The sequence below is a fragment of the Ursus americanus genome, chromosome 21 (assembly GCF_024610735.1).
Source record: "Ursus americanus isolate L20-20 chromosome 21, mUrsAme1.1.p, whole genome shotgun sequence".
Classification (NCBI taxonomy): Eukaryota; Metazoa; Chordata; class Mammalia; order Carnivora; family Ursidae; genus Ursus; species Ursus americanus.
In genome coordinates this window covers 15,279,482-15,291,993 of record NC_142147.1, presented here as the reverse complement: position 1 = coordinate 15,291,993, position 12,512 = coordinate 15,279,482, and the positions used below count along the sequence as shown (strand labels likewise).

The following is a 12,512-nucleotide window of genomic DNA, read 5'->3' as shown; positions in this document are numbered from 1 at the left end:
ACACACACACACACACACACACACACACACACACACGCTCCCAGTTTATTTACAGCAACCCTGGTGAGGCCACATTGTTGTTTTAAAAAATCTTATTTTGGGGGATGCCTGGGTGGCTCAGTCGGTTAAGCATCTGACTTCGGCTCAGTTCATGATCCTGGGGTCCTGGGATTGAGCTCCACATGGGGCTCCCTGCTCAGGGGGGAGCCTGCATCTCCCTCTGCCTGCCACTCCCCCTGCTTGTTCTCTCTCTCTCTCTCTTTCTCTCTCTCTGACAAAATAAATACATAAAATCTTTAAAATAAATGAATAATCTTATTTTGGGGGAGTGGGGAAAATGGATGAAGGTGGGCAAAGGTAAAAACTTTCCATTATAAGACGGGTAGCTTCTGAGTGTGTGATAAACAGCACGGTGACTACAGTTAACAATACTGTATTGTGTATTTGAAAGTTGCTTTTAAGGAGTAAACCTTAAAAGTTCTCATCGTAAGAAAAAAATGTGTGACTACGTGCGGTGATGGGTGTTAACCAACGTGCGGTAGTCATTTCACAAAATATAATAATTTCCTTAAGTTTTATTTCTTTTTCCTTTTTTTGTGTGTTTTGTTTGTTTGTTTGTTTTTAAGTAATCTCTATGCCCAATGTGGGGCTCGAACTTAATGACACTGAGAGTCTCATGTTCCACCAACTGAGCCAGCCAGGCACCCCTTTCTTTTTGCTTTTTAAATTGCAAATGCAGAGGTTTGTCCTTTCTCTTGCCACACCACACTTTGTTGGAGTTTGGGTTTTTCTCGCTCTTTCTGGGCTACAGAGTTCTTTCCAGGCTACTTCCCAGCAAGTTGAGCCTTGAGCATCACCTTCCACTGGAACCCGAGGGTCTAGGAGGAGTTTCAGTCTGTCACTAGGCTTTCAGTGGATTCGCCAAAGCAGCTTTACCCAACCTGGGCCCTGGGATCATCCCAGATGCCCAGCGAAGAGGATTCCCAAGAAGGCTCAGGTGCCTCTCAAACTATCCGAAGGATGAACAAAGAACCTTGGTAAACTGACTCTCGACCCTAGTATCAAACTGCCTTCCCCTCTACCAGAATATCCATCCCAACAGCAGGACAGAGAGAAGAAGCCACAGGGGCTCCTTGACCGCATTCTCGGCCGCAGCGGAAGGAGGGCTGGAGTAAGGACTTTGCTAACTGCTCAGAAAGAAAGGATGGCAAGGATGATTCGATTGATTCAGCACCAGCGCTACCTCAACCCGGGGTCCCAGAAAGCTTCAAAACGATCTACGGCAGAAGGAAACTGAGGAGGGTGAATCAAGAGTGGGAAGATTTAGATGTCTCTGTCATTATTGCCTGTATCACAAAGATCTTTCCGAAGATACCAGCACGGAGAATAATTATGATGTGGAGCCAATGTAAACATAAACTTTATTCTTGTACTGTTTTTTTTTTTTTTCTTTTTCTTTTTTTTTATTTGACAGAGAGAGAGACAGCCGGGAAAGAGGGAACACAAGCAGGGGGAGTGGGAGAGGAAGAAGCAGGCTCCCAGTGGAGCAGGGAGCCCTATGCGGGCTCAATCCCAGGACTCTGGGATCACGCCCTGAGCCACCCAGGCGCCCCAGTCTTGTACTGTTTCTTGTTGCTAGTGGTTTTAGAATCACTTTGCAGCAGTTTGGAAAGCTGCTCTATGTTAGGGCAAACTGTATAATATTTTGATACTCTATGATATTATAAGGTCTTTTTTTTGGTATCTTTTCTACTGGATACCAGTAATTTGTGACGAATCCCGTAGTTTGCATTTGAATGACTTCATTATACTTCCATCTTCTGGTTTAACCTAAGGAAGTGCTAATAGGCTTTGAGTGTTGCCTGTGTGTTTGAGAAGCCTGAAGTCATTAAGATAAAACCTAACATCGAAAATTGAAAAGTAACTTATGCAGAAGGAATACACAGAAAACTTTGGGTGGTTTGGTTAGAGCATAATTAGGGCAGGTGCGTACAATAGATTTTCTGGTTTTCAAAAATTGTAAGAAAATTTTTTTGATGTGCTATAAAAATTAAATAAATAAATAAATAAATAAATAAATAAATAAATAAATAAGAAATGCAATATATTGTCTTATTAAGAATTCAAACAATACATGGATGCCTGGGTGTCTCATTTGGTCAAGCATCTGCCTTGGGCTCAGATCATGATCCCAGCATCTTGGGATAGAGCCCCACATCAGGCTCCCTGCTCAGTGGGGACTCCATTTCTCCCTCTCCCTCTGCCTGTGGCCTTCCCCTGCTTTGTGCTCTCTCTCTGACAAATAAGTAAATAAAATCTTAAAAAAAAAAAAAAGACTATACTGAAATTAACGTTAAAAATATTTTTTTTTTTAAAAGGAACCCGGAATAGGTGGGATGAGAGGACCTGAAAGCCTTTGCCCCTGTCTGAATAAGCCAAATTGTAAACCGCGAACTGTGAACTCTGGCCCCTAGATCAGAATGGAGCTCACCGGCTTGTCAGAGCTGGCTGGCGCTTGGTAACTCTCTTCCCGGGGGAGGGTTGTAGCAATGCCTTCAGCTCCCCACGGTATGGACGGAGGCGTTCCCGGGGTCAGCTCCGAGAGGCCAGAGGGCGCAAGCTCGGGTCTCATGTGCTCTACTGTAGTTTTCAGCATCTTAGGTGTCAAAGTAATTGGACCCTGTGGCCAGAAGTGCAGCGTATTGTGTTTTTACCCTTAACCCTGGAAAGACCTTGGACTGACTCCTCTCTGCAGGTACCTAGAGGGTTCTGGCATGCTTCGTGGCATTGCCTCACCACCCTCCACCTCTACTCACCCTGCAGGAGGGCACATGGCTCCTAGGGACGTGACTGCTGCCAACACGATCAACCTCAGCTGAAGATACCAGTGCCACATGGCCACCCCGGTAAGTGCTTGGTCAGGTGGGTGTCAGACAGTGAGGGCCGTGCCCTCTGGTCTGGAGATAATTATTATCCCAATCGCTTCTCTTCACCTTTACAACTAGTCCAGTCCACCATCATCTGTTGTCTGGACTACTATAATATCCTTCTAAGTTGGTGATTCTCTTTTTTAAGACTTTATTTGGGAGAGAAAGAGCACGAGCAGGGCTGGGGAGACGGGGGAGAGCGCGAGAGGGAGAAGCAGACTCCCTACTGAGCAGAGAGCCCTTTGGACCCTGGGATCATGACCTGAGCCAAAGGCAGACACTTAACCAACTGAGCCGCCCAGGCGCCCTTAATTTGGTGATTCTGAAGCCTCTGTCTTGGCCTCTCCAGGCAATTCACTAGTCTTTTTTTTTTTTTTTTTAAGATTTATTTGTTTATTTGAGAGAGAGAGAGAGCGCCAGAGCAGGAGCAGGAAAGGCAGAGGCAGAGGAAGAGAGGAAGCTGACTCCGTGCAGAGCTCCAGCCGGACTCTGGGCTCAATCCCACGACCTAGGAGCTCATGACCTGAGCCAAAACCAAGAGTTGGACACCCAGCTGACTGTGTCACCCAGGCTCTCCCTTCATGGTCTTTCTTAGTAAGCACCTTTAGCTCGTGTGATTGATGAACTAAACCTTTCTTTGTACATCTACAGCTCGCGCATTGCTTCCTAGAAAGACTCAGAACTAAACCCTCTGACACAACCACCCCCCCATCCCGGGCACCAGCACACCACCTCTGAGCACTGAGATAACGTATGTAGCTGGCACTATTGAGTGTGCACGTGTGCGCGCAATCAAGAAGTGTCACAGACCACTGTGCTCCCCTTTCACAGATTAACTGCCCTAAGATTTCTTTAAAACTCTTTGGGCCAGGCAGAAACCTCAGAACTGATTTTTGGACAAGAGTCTGTCTTCTCCCCAGGTGAATAAAGCTCATATTCCCTTCCAATCAAAGCTTGTCTCTTAAACAAAACAAAACAGAACTGAACAAAGTGAAAACCTTGTCTCTTGAGTATTGGCTTTTCAAACGACAGGCAGCTGAACTTGGGTTTTCCATAACAAATTTCTGCTGCCACCCTTGTTTTCCCATAGTCTCCTGTCCTTGCAATAGTCCTTTAAAACTCATATCAGCCTCAGCTCAAGATCCTCTATGGCTTCTCTTCTTACTAGGAGGAAAGTCAGGGTCCTCACCCTGGCTGACAGGTCCCCACAGTTCTGGCTCCTCTGTGACCTTCCTCTCTACCACTTTCCTCCTCCTCTGCCACCACCACCACTACAGTCACCACCATCACTACCACCATCACCACCACTACCACTGCTACAACCACCACCACCACCACCACCACCACAACCATCACCACCACCACAACCGCCACTGACACCACCACCATCACAACAACAACCACCACCGCCACAACCACCACCACCACCACAACCACCACCACCGCCACAACCACCACCACCACAACCACCCCTACCATCACAACCATCACCACAACTGCCACCATCACTACAGCTACCACTACAACCGCCACCACCACCATTACAACCACCACTACAACCACCACCACCATATCCACCACCACCATCACCACCACTATCACTACCACTATAACCCCCACTACAACCACCACCACAACAATCACCACCACAACCACCACCACTACTACAACCACCACCACTACAGCTACCACTACCACCACCATCACCACCACCACCACCACAACCACCAACACCAACACCATCACAACAACCAGCACCACCACCATCCCCACCACTATAACCTCCACTACAACCCCCACTACAACCACCACTATCACCACCACCACGGATCTGCTTCAGCCTCACCTGCAGACTCACCACATGTCAGCCTTGGGGTCTTTGCACTTTCTGGTCCCCTGCCTGGAACTGTGTGCCACTAGAGGCCTGCCTGCCTTCCTCCCTCAGATCATTCAGGTCTCTGCTCAGAGCCTCCCCAGAGAGATCTCCCCAAACAAAAATAGCTGCTCACCTCCTTGTCACTCCAGCAACTTGTTGGGCTTCATCACTTCTCACAGCACTTTGATGGCCTCGCTTACTTTGTTTATTTATTTATTATTGTTTATCCATGTCCACCCCCATTTTAGTGCAAGATCAATGAATGCAGGAACTTGCTTTTTTGCTGCTACGTTCCCAGTACCTAGCACACAGGAGGCACTTAATGACGACTTGTTGAGTACATGAACTCCCCCTATGCCCAGCACTGAGTATTTTTCATACTGCAGTTCATTTCACACTTCAAAGAACCTCCACGGTAGGTACTATCATTATCCTCATTTTACACATGAAGGAACCGAAGCTTAGGGAGGTGGCATCCTAGTGCAAGGTTACCTAGGGTATAGAGGCCACTTTTAGGCAATAGGCTCAAGCAATAGAAAGCTGAGCGAGGCAAAGGGCCCACGGTGGCGAGCTGAATACAAACAGGTTCAACAAGGCAACCCTCCTCAAAATACCCACAGGCCGTAGCTGACCAATGGGCTACTTACAACCAGGCACAGGGACCAAAAAAGGGAATTTCCACACGTTCCCACACCTCCTCATTCCCCCGCTTAACTACAGCCCCCACCCCCGCCTCCCGGCAGACAGTCTCTCCTGTCCTGCCCGCTGCTCCCTTGCCGTGCACTAGGTGAATTTCTGTTTCCTTTGTTCTGCCTTGGGGGAATTCTTTTACTGCCTTTGCCACCTGCCTCCACCCGATTGGGTCGCCCCACATTTGGTGGCCCTTATGGGGCCCCTCTGCCGATGCCAGGACTCTCCTCAGAATCTCCAGGAATTTCTGGGGCTTTCCCTCAGTAGACTGACTCTAGTACTCCGTGGGGAACTGACAATCTCTGGCTGAGGCTAATCCTCGGTGAAGTCCAAGGAGGAACCTGCCAGACCACCCTTGCCCAAAAGGGTGCGGGATTTCCCCTCCTGCCCTTCAGAGGAATCCTTCCGTCCCTCTTCGTTCTTTTTGGCCCTTGGGTGGTCTAACCCTAGGATTCCTCAGACAACCGAAGATCTCTGGCCAGGGAGGCTCCCAAATGTGGTCTGAAGGTCTAATACTAAACAGGTTGGACTGTCCCTGCCTATAAGGGTGAAGGACCCCCTTCTTCCCCTCTCCCACTCCGTCCCTCCCGAGGCCTCTGTTCCCAATATGCAGCTCCACTGGCAGCAGCAGCTTGTCCAGGCCGAAACTACACACATTCTGGACTCAGTTGGGACCCTTTCCTGATGCGGGCTGCCTCTCAGCCGCCTTGCTTCTTAAGGGCCCCACTTTTCTTCCTTTGTTCCCGCAGGGCCAGCCTCTATCCTGATCTGTGGGCAAAATATGTTCCCAAGTGTGAGTGGTGAGTCCTCCCCCTCCTTCTTCCGACCCAGTTTGTACCCAGTGTCCAGCTTTCCCTGTTGCAGGGGACACCCCAACAGGGATTCCAATTACCATTTGCCGCGACCTTCTCCTTGCTGGGTTGCCCCGCTAGAGTCAGTCACCCTGCAAAAGGTCCTTTCTCAGGTCAGTGGAGCTGAAATTGTGACCGCTGGTTGCCGAGCCATTCCCTTGAGTGGGACACTCCTTTGAGAATGGGCAGCTGATCTTTCCCACAATGGGACAAACTCTTCTATTCCTTTGGACTCCCCCTTGGGCTGTATTCTTAAAAACTGGAACAAATTGGATCCCCTCAAAGGCCTAAGGAAAAATGTCTCATCTTTTTATGTAAAGTTTCCTGGCCCCGGTGCAAACTCCCAGATCAAGAGGTATGGCCCCTCCATGGAACCATTTTTTATAACACAAATACAAGAAAATGTCCATAATTTAATTTCAACAGGCTTCCTCCTTTTGGGACCTTGCAACACAAAAGATGGGTTTCCTGGCAAGAAGCCTGGTCGTGGCTATCCTGGCTTCTTACCTTAGGACCCCTGGCCTCAATACTTGTGCATCTAGTTACTGGTCCCCCCTCTTTAATCTCTTTGTTAAATGTGTTTCTTCTAGAATCCAACATTCCACATATGAATGATGATGATTCAGCAAAGATTCCAGCCCGTACCATTGGAGGACCCGGGACCTGGGCAGCAAGGAGTTTCACTCAAATCACCTATTAGCACGTTAATGTAATACCGTGCTCTGGTCCCTAACTGCACAGAATCCCTGATGGGCCAACAAATTTAGGTAAGGACAGCATGCTCCCCTCTTCCCCCCCCCCCCACCCCGTCCAGCATGAAGCAGCTGCTGAAAATGAGACCTCTGCCCAAAGGCCAAAGATTTGTCATTGTCCATCTGTCAGAGGGGAATGAAGAGGCCACTTTTAGGCAACAGGCTCAAGCAATGGAAAGCTGAATGAGGTCCAGGGCCCACGGTGACAACCGAGCTGAATGCAAACATCAGGCTACCTACCTCAACATATCCTTAGGCCCTAGCTGACCAATGGGCTACTTACAGCCAGGCACAGGGACCAAAAAAGGAAAAATCTCTACGTTCCTATACATCCTCACTCCTCCCCTTAGCTATAGACCCCACCAGTCTCTTTCCCTCCTGGCAGACAGTCTCTCCTTGGCTGCCCACTGCTCCCTTGCAGTGCACTAGATAAACTTCTGTCTCCTTTGTTCTGCTTTGGGGGAATTCTTTCACCACCCGTGCCACCTGCCTCTGTCCCACCGCACTGCCCCACTGCGGGCAGAGCTGGCCTATGACTCTAAGGAGGCTGACTTGGGCGCTTCCATGCCAGGGCCGCGGTAGACTGAAAGGAATCAGGAGGCTGTGGTGCTCAGGGTGATGGGAATAGGGGACAGGCAGCACTTCCCCAGGCCCCACTCCTCCCCCGTCTGGAGCTGGTGTGTGTCCCTGAGTCCTTATTTCTTGGGACTATCATATGGTGATGGTAAGGCAGAGTGGAAGACAGGCAGGAATGATCTGGCCACCCCTCCTCTCCATCCTGCCTTCCCAGGTAACTCTTCCTGAGAACCTCTTCCCTGCCTGCGGAACTGTGCAGGTGAACCTGAGATCTGGCAGCCACTGGTAAAGGCATGACAGCGAGGCTGGGACCTCACAGGATTGAGGGGTCTTCTTGGGGAAAGGCAGAGCAGAGATCTCAGGTATTAATTGCAGGGCAGGGCGCACCTGGGTGGCTCAGTTGGTTAAGCCTCCGACTCTGGATTTTTAGCTCAGGTCATGATCTCAAGGTTGTGAGATTGAGCCCCATATAGGGCTCCATGCTGGGCGTGGAGCCAGCTTAAGATTCTCTCCCTCTCCCTCTGCTCCTCCCCAACTCTCTCTCCCTCTCTAAAAATCATGAATGAATGAATGAATGAATGAATGAATGAATATATAAATGGAGGACAGGATGTTCATTCATGGTTACAATCCAGCACCTGTACACTGTCTGGAACATAGTAAGTGCTCAGATATTTGTTGGAAGAAGAAATGGTTGAGGGAGAGGCACCTGTTGCAATTGGAAGCAGAGGGCATAGACGTGGGGGCCCTAGGGTCAGGAAGAGGGTGTGGGAGAGGGCTGTAATCCTGGGGGAGTGGGTAGGCCCATGTCTAGGAGCAACTTCTTGTGGATTGAAGAGGTACCCTGGGAATCCCAGTTCCCAGCTGCTTCTCCCTACAGCTCCCAGGTTAGCTCTCAGGACCAGAGGCAGCATGTGACATGGCCCCTTTCTGCTGGGAGCTGCTGCAGCATGACTTTTGTGCCCTTTTGTCTATAAAGGAGACACTGACCTGGCCTGCAACTTCCCGGGTGGGGAGAGGTGTGTGGAGGACCTGAAGCAGCAGGTGGAGACATGGGGCCCCAGAGGAAGCTGGGTGGGGGTGGAGGGCTGCAGCCCTTCGTTCTTCCAGAAGTCAGCAGCCTGGGCAGGAGTGGCTTCAGTGCCCCTCCAAATGGGGGCTCTCCTGGATACTTCCACCTTGGAGAAGAACTGTTGGGAAGAGGAGAGCTGGAGAGATCAAAGGCCAAGTATTTCTTCCTAACTTTCAGAAAACAAAGGAGACCTTGTCCCTCCAGCTATCTAAAACTAGGGGAGAGATAACTTCTTTCCAAAACAAGTTCATTGGCATTTAAATGTGCGCCAATCTCTCCATTTAAAAAAAAAAAAAAAAAAAACCAAAATTTCCTTTCCCTTCCAGTTACAGCTCCCACTCCAATCTGGTTTCTGCCCCCTCATTGTACAGAAATGACTGTCTCCAAGGTCACCACTGGCCTTGTCACACAGCCCAAGGCCTTGTCAATCCCTTCCTTGCGGGGCTGCACAAAAACACTGAATTCCTCAGTGCTCTTGGCTTCTGTGACCTCACTTAGCTTCTACTAGTCCTCATCCTCTGCTATTCTGAGGCTCTAACCTCCTTTAAAAAAAAAAAAGATTTTGGGGTGCCTGGGTGGTGCAGTCGGTTAAGCATCTGACTTCGGCTTGGGTCATAATCCCAGGGTCCTGGGATGGAGCCCTGTGTTGGGCTCCCTCTGTTGCTACCCCCCCCTGCTTGTGCTCACTCTCAAATAAATAAATAAAATCTTAAAAAAAAAAAGATTTTAGGGGCACCTCAGTGGTGCAGTTGGTTAGGTGTCTGACTCTTGGTTTCAGCTCTGGTCATGATCTCAGGGTCCTGGGATGGACCCCCACACTCAGAGAGTCCAACGTGGGGCTCGAGATCAAGCCTTGGATGCTGAGCCCGCCAGGCGCCCCTCCGCGCGCCCTTAGGCTAAAGGGCTGACCCAGGCTGCCCTAGCAGGCCTCCAGCCGGCTACCTCTCTAGCTCGGTCTGTCCCGGCCTTTCAATTCCTCAAAGATGTTCAGAGATGCCAGGATCATCTCTGTCACGCCCAGCCCTTCGCTGGGATGCACCCTCTCTCTGTCACTCTATCCCAAGAACTACTCCTACCACATCCTTAAACAGTCCTTGAGTCCCTGGACTGGGTTGGAGACTCCCCAAAGCTCCCCGTGCTTCCCCGTTTCTTAACCTTTGTCACGCTTGTAATTCTTTGTTTGACAGTTGGCTTCTCTGCTGGTCTGTGAGCAAAGCAAGCAGCACCTGAAGGGTCTGTACTATTCTGAGCTACGTTCTAGGACATAGTGGATGTCTAATCAGTGATTTTTTTGTGGAAGAAATGAGAGTTCTGCCCCGGTGCTGGGGGGGGGGTGGCTCAAAAGTCCCCGAGGCTCCAGCTCCAGATCCCCTCAGAGCCAGTAGCTGTGAGAGAAAACCGAAATAGGAGTCGGGTCTCCCCGATGGTAGCCCCTACCATCTCTGGTTCTAGAACAAACAGACTGCTGGCTGCTGCTGCTGCTTCTTCTTCTTGTTCTTTTTAAGATTTTATTTATTTATTTGACAGAGAAAGAGACCACGAAAGAGGGAACACAAGCAGGGGGGAGTGGGAGAGGGAGAAGCAAGCTTCCCGCTGAGCAAGGACCCCCCCCCCCCCCAGTGCAAGGCTTGACCCCAGGACGCTGGCACCATGACCTGAGCTGAAGGCATATGCCTCATGACTGAGCCACCCAGGCGCCCCAGGCTGCTGGCTTCTTTAAATAGTAGGGGAAGATCTCATTCCTTATGACCAAACTAGGGCCACCCAACTCCTAACCAGTGCTTCACCAGAACTGCACAGGGGAGATGACTCGGGTCTCAATCTGGGCGAGGTCCTCCTGGAGGTAGGGAGGGAAGCTCTTCCAGAGTCCTGGCTTGAGACCCCAGCACTGGTTCTGGACCTAAAGACAGTGGCGGTTTGGGGAACTGAGGAAAGTAGATGCAGTTAGAGGCCCCATTGCTTGGAGAATACAGTTAAGGAAAACTTAGGGTCATAAAGTCCCCATTCAAACACCACCTTCCCTGAGAAGCCCCCAAACTTCTCTGGTGTTCTCCCCTATCTCTCTACCCAGGCCTCTGTAGAATAAGAAAAAAAATGTTACTACTTTTTCTGCTAAAAAAGAAAGTTTCTATAAAATGTTAACTCTAGAGCAATGGTTTTCGAAGGTGAAAACGTTTCAGAATCACTAGGAGGGTAGTGGGCCACTGGGTCCAGGGTTTTCGATGCTGTAGGGGTGAGCTGGCGCGGAGAGGGATGTGCATTTCTAAAAGTCCCCAGAGGGTGCTGCTGGTGCTGCTGAGGGAACGCCGCTGTGAGAAACGCTGCCCTACAGAAACATACGCTAGCCAGGTAACTGGTCCTAGCTCTTTGGCCTTGCTTATGCACAGGGCGCAGGTGTCCTAGTGTTCCACCATCAACCTGTGCAGGCTCTGGAGACATTCAACAGCTTCCTGAAGAGCACCTCCTTCTTCCTCAGCTGTGGGTAAGTTTCCTCCCTGTACCCCCGGTCTGCTTCTTTTGGGGGGCATCCCCTTCCGGGCACTCTCACTCTCCTTCTCCAAAGCTCCCCCCTGCTATCACCAATAACGTGAAATCTGGGAAGAAGGAAAGGGGAAGACAAAAAAGGTCTGTGCGAGGAGGATAGACCGTAGCCTGCTCCTGGATGTCTCCAGAAGCTGCTGGGTTCCAGGGAAGGTCCTGCCCCTAATTTGCTCTGTGACCCTAACAGAGTCACCAGCCTCTTCTCAGTCTCTCTTTTCCCACCTGCAGAGTGACAGGAAACCTTCCCTGGCTCCTATCCTGTCTCCCGGAGCTGATGGGAGGGATCCAATTCTTGACATCGCTTTGGAAAGGGTACACCTTAACACAGGTTGCACTTGGAGAGGCTTTCTCACATAAAGATAACTTTGAAAGCTACTTCCCCACCTCTAACCATCCCCCCTTTTTGAGTAGATGTTTCTGTTTTTGTCTATTGTCTGCATCAAGATGGCAGGACTAGATATTGTATGTGATCAACAGACTATTAAATAAGAAATGATTTGGGGCGCCTGGGTGGCTCAGTTGGTGAAGCATCTGACTTCGGCTCCGGTAACGATCTCTTGGGGTCCTGGGATGGAACCCCCACATCAAGCCAGCCCAGGTTGGGCTCCATGCCCAGCGGGGAGTCTGCTTCCCATCTCCCTCAGCCCCTCCCCCAACTCGCGCACACTCTCTCTCTCTTTCTGTCTCTCAAATAAGTAAATAAAATCTTTTTTTAAAAAAAGATTTTATTTACTTATTTGATAGAGTGAGCGAGAGAGCACAAGCAGGAGGAGCAACAGAGAGAGAAGGAGAAGCAGGCTCCCCACTGAGGAGGAAGCCCTATGTGGGACCGATCCCAGGACGCTGGGATCATGACCTGAGCCACCCCGGTGCCCCAAATAAAGAAAATCTTAAAAAAAAAAAAAGAAATGGGGGTGCCTGGTTGGCTTAGTTGATTGAGCATTTGACTTCGGCTCAGGTCATGATCTCAGGATGCTCGAATCAAGCCCTGCATTGGGCTCTCTGCTCAGCAGGGAGTCTGCTTCTTCCTCTCCCTCTGTTCTCTCTCTTTCTCTCTCAAATACATAAGTAAAATCTTTAAGAAAAGAAACGATTCCCTGGAGTTGATTCTCTTCAAGAGTCATTCATTCATTCATTTATTTATTCCATATTTATAGAACACCCACTATGAGCTAATTACCATCCTGAGGCCAATGGCTAAACATCCTGAAACACAAGAAACTTATT

At 49.7% G+C, this 12,512-nt stretch overlaps 1 pseudogene across 1 annotated transcript; it reads left to right on the top strand.

Annotated features, from left to right (window-relative positions):
- Positions 1-341: 341 nt before the first annotated feature.
- Positions 342-12,194, top strand: LOC123798466 (developmental pluripotency-associated protein 3-like; annotated as a pseudogene). Its single transcript, XR_015728160.1, has 6 exons — positions 342-347; positions 883-2,906; positions 3,311-3,521; positions 6,243-6,293; positions 6,935-7,111; positions 11,132-12,194. The product of XR_015728160.1 is annotated as a developmental pluripotency-associated protein 3-like (transcript).
- Positions 12,195-12,512: the final 318 nt, after the last annotated feature.